Source organism: Trichosurus vulpecula, chromosome 1, assembly GCF_011100635.1.
Source record: "Trichosurus vulpecula isolate mTriVul1 chromosome 1, mTriVul1.pri, whole genome shotgun sequence".
NCBI classification, from domain to species: Eukaryota; Metazoa; Chordata; class Mammalia; order Diprotodontia; family Phalangeridae; genus Trichosurus; species Trichosurus vulpecula.
The window spans coordinates 361,921,162-361,925,729 of NC_050573.1; positions in this window are offsets into that span (position 1 = coordinate 361,921,162).

Sequence of the window (4,568 nt, forward strand, 5' to 3'; positions counted from 1 at the left end):
ACTCCAGTATCTTTGCCAAGAAAGCCCCAAATGGGATCGCAAAGAGTCAGATGTGATTGAAAAAATTGAACAATCACTACTACATGCTATATCTGTGCCAGTCTTGTTATCTCTTTAACAAATTCTATAGTTTTTTCTTTCTTTCCAATTCATCTGCATAATATGTTGATAACAAAATTGCTTCTGTTTCTCTATCCATTGATCTCCACCCAAATATTATTCACCATGCTTCCCCCTTCTGGTTCCTAGAAAGGCTTGTAAAACTTTTAATAATCTGTTAGCTATTAATATTTTATCTTTCTCTGACTACTCCATATGCTCCCACAGAACTCAAGGGTTAGTAAAACTCCTTTGAAGGCATCCATTAATTTCATAAGAGATTCTAACACTTCATTAGTCTCACCAACTTCTATACTCTGTCTTTCCTATATTAAACCTCTTATTCTGTGCTTCTCATCCTTTGATTCTACTTCCCAAAGATTACAAAAAGTTTTGCTTTGCTCCATCTTTTGAAAGATTCTTGCTTTCTAGACCGAACAGAGTCTGAAGTCTCTACTATTTGGTTATATGTAATCAGCAAAAGAAATATGTGTTGGCCATGCAGTGAGCAAAATATTAGTGAATTATCTCCTCAGCAACTTCTTCTGGTAGTATCATTTAGGATTGTTCAAATTACCAGAATTCATCCATTTTGATAAGTCTTGATTCTTTCGATGTCTTGAGACTTCTTTGTTTTGTCTTAGGTATAAGTCTCAGGAAGACAGTGGACTTTTTTTTTAATTGTCATTATCAGATTGACAGTAGCTGCCTCAGTTACCCCTCAGTGGGGAATCACCAATCAGTAGTTCTCTTCTTTTCTTTCCTCTGATCCTCACTGAATGAGCCCTCTCCTAACAGCACCTAAGGTGTCCTACCCTCCTTCCTCTTCAGGAAGTTTCTATTTCTTTTTCTCTGTGCCTTGATTTTTTAAAATTAAATTTATTTTTTCATTGTCTGTCACATTTTTGCCCTCCCTCTAATTCCTGAACACTGGAAAGAGAGCGAGAGAGAGAGAGAGAGAGAGAGAGAGAACCCTTGTAACATCCATTCATAATCAAGACAAATTGACATATTGTCTGTGTCCAAAAATGTGTGTCTCATTCTCACCTGGAGTCCATCACCTCTGTCAGAAAGCAGACAGTATGTTTTATTAATGGTCCTCTAGAATCATGGTCAATCATTGTGTTGATTAGAGTTCTTTCACAACTGTTTGTTTATAAAATGTCAAATGTATTAGGTTCCAACTATATGCAAAGTAGTATGTATGTCTCTGGAGACCCAAAGATGAAAAAGAACACAGTCCCTGGCCTCAAGAAGCTTGCGTTCTTGGGTGAAAGAGAGATTCAAAGCCCTCAAGGAAAAGCTGAGAAGAAAAACAACAGCGACCCTTGAACTTGAGAGAGAGAGGGGTGCATTGACCCAGGAAGACTTCCCTGAATAGATGATGCCTGAATTGAATCTTGAAGGAAAGAAGGATTTCAGCTGGCAGAGATGAGAAAGAAGCATGTTCTAGGCATGGGGCACAGCCTACACAAATACATGGAGTCAGGAGAGGGTCGGATAAAAAGGAGGGCTGGAGAATATGTGCTGTTTGGTTAGAACTGAGAGTGTAGAGGGGCAGAGCCAAGATGGCAGCTGGAAAGCAGGGACTTGCCTAGGACTCTCCCCCAGAACCCTCCAAACACTGATAAAAAATGGCTCTGAACAAATTCTAGAACTGCAGAACCCATGAAATATCAGAAGGAAGCAGGGCTCCAGCCCAGGACAGCATGGATGGTCTCTGGGTAAGGTCTATCTCCCGCAGAGCTGGGAGCAGAGTGGAGCAGAGCCCAGCATGGGCTGAGCCTGGACCAACCAGACTGGGAGTTGATGGAACAGGCCCTAGCGCCCTGAATCAGTGAGCTGTGGCAGTTACCTGACTTCTCAACCCAAAAACACCAAAGACAACAGAGAAGGTTAGTGGGAAAAGCTGCTGGGACAGAGTGAAAGAGGTTTGCAGTTCGGCCACCACCCTGGGGGGCAGCGGAGGTGGTGCAGCTACAGAACTACAGCTTCAGTTGCTTCAGTCCCCAGCCCACCTGGTGGGAGGAATTAAGTGGCGAATCAGAGCAGGAGTGCAGAGCTTGCTTAGATCTGAGTCCAGTCCGGGTTGGCGGGAGGAGGAGTGCTGGTGTGGCAGAGCTTGCTGTGTAGAAATAGCTCTGAAAACAACAGCGCAGCCCCTCAAGCTTGGGACAAAGTACTCTCTACTCTACAAGCAGTCATACCCCCATGAAAAACTCAAGGGTCGAGTATTCGACTGGGAACATGGCCAGGTAGCCAAAACTGACTCAGATTCAGACTCAGACTTTGGAATCTTTGTTTGGTGACAAAAAAAACCAAAACACACAGCCAGAAGAAGTCAACAAAGTCAAAGAGCCTACATCAAAAGCCTCCAAGAAAAATGTGAACTGGGCTCAGGCCATGGAAGACCTCAAAAAGGATTTGGATAAGCAAGTTAGAAAAGTAGAGGAAAAATTGGGAAGAGAAATGAGAATGATGTGAGAAAACAATGAAAAACAACTCAATGACTTGCTAAAGGAGACCCAAAAAAATACTGAAGAAAATAACACCTTAAAAAATAGACTAACTCAAATGGCAAAAGACCTCCAAAAAGCCAATGAGGACAAGAATGCCTTGAAAGGCAGAATTAGCCAAATGGAAAAGGAGATCCAAAAGACCACTGAAGAAAATACTTCCTTAAAAATTAGATTGGAGCAAGTGGAAGCTAGTGACATTATGAGAAATCAAGAGATTATAAAACAGAACCAAAGGGATGAAAAAGTGGAAGACAGTGTGAAATATCTCACTGGAAAAACCACTGACCTGGAAAACAGATCCAGGAGAGAGAATTTAAAAATTACTGGACTACCTGAAAGCCATGATCAAAAAAAGAGCCTAGATATCATCTTTCAAGAAATTATCAAGGAGAACTGCCCTGATATTCTGGAGCCAGAGGGTAAAATAGAAATTGAAAGAATCCACTGAGATCACCTCCTGAAAAAGACCCCAAAAAGAAAACTCCTAGGAATATTGTCGCCAAATTCCAGAGCTCTCAGATCAAGGAGAAAATAACACAAGCAGCCAGAAAGAAACAATTTTAGTATTGTGGAAACACAATCAGGATAATACAAGATCTAGCAGCTTCTACATTAAGTGATCCAAGGGCTTGGAATACGATATTCTGGAGGTCAATGGAGCCAGGATTAAAACCAATAAAATAGAGGACTTTCAAGCTTTCTCAGTGAAAAGACCAGAGCTGAATAGAAAATTTGACTTTCAAACACAAGAATCAAGAGAAGCATGAAAAGGTAAAAAAGAAAGAGAAACCATAAGGGACTTACTAAAGTTGAACTGTTTTGTTTACATTCCTACATGGAAAGATGATGTATTTGATTCATGAGACCTCAGTATTAGGGTAGCTGAAGGGATTATACATACATACATATATGTGTATATATATATATATATATATATATATATATATATATATATATACACACACACATTATATATATTATATATATATATATATATATAGACAGAGGGCAGAGGGTGAGTTGAATATGAAGGGATGATATCTAAAAAATAAAATCAAATTAAGGGATGAGAGAGGAATATATTGAGAGAGGAAGAAAGGGAGAGATAGAATGGGGTAAATTATCTCACATAAAAGTGGCAAGAAAAATCAGTTCTGTTGGGAGGGAAGAGGGGGCAGGTGAAGAGGAATAAGTGAATCTTGCTCTCATCATATTTGACCTGAGGAGGGAATAACATGCACACTCAATTAGGTAGCTTACCCCACAGGAAAAGAGGAAGGAGATAAAAAAGGGGAGATGATAGAAGGGAGGGCAGATAGGGGGAGGAGGTAATCAAAAGCAAACACTTCTGAAAAGGGACAGGGTCAAGGGAGGAAATCGGATAAAGGAGGATAGTATAGAAAGGAGCAAAATAGTTAGTCTTTCACAACATGAGTATTGTGGAAGGGTTTTCATAATGATACACATGTGGCCTTTGTTGAATTACTTGCCTTCTTAGGGAGGGTGGGTGGGGAGGGAAGAGGGGAGAGAATTTGGAACTCAAAGTTTTAAAAGCAGATGTTCAAAAACAAAGTTTTTGCACACAACTAGGAAATAAGATATACAGGCAATGGGGAATAAACATCCATCTTGTCCTACAAGAATGTAAGGGAAAAGGGGACAGGGAGGGCGAAGGGGAGTGGGCTGACAGAAGGGAGGGCTGACTGGGGAACAGGGCAATCAGAATACATGCCATCTTGGAGTGGGGGGGTAGAAATGGGGAGAAAATTTGTAATTCAAACTCTTGAAAATTAATGCTGAGAACTAAAAATAGTAAATATATAAATAATGTTTAAAAACAAAGAACTGAGAGTGTACAAAAGAGAATGCAATATGAAATGTGGCTAATAAGGTAGTTGGAGTCAATTTATAAAAAGCTTTAACTGTCAATCTGAAATGTTTGTTTTTATC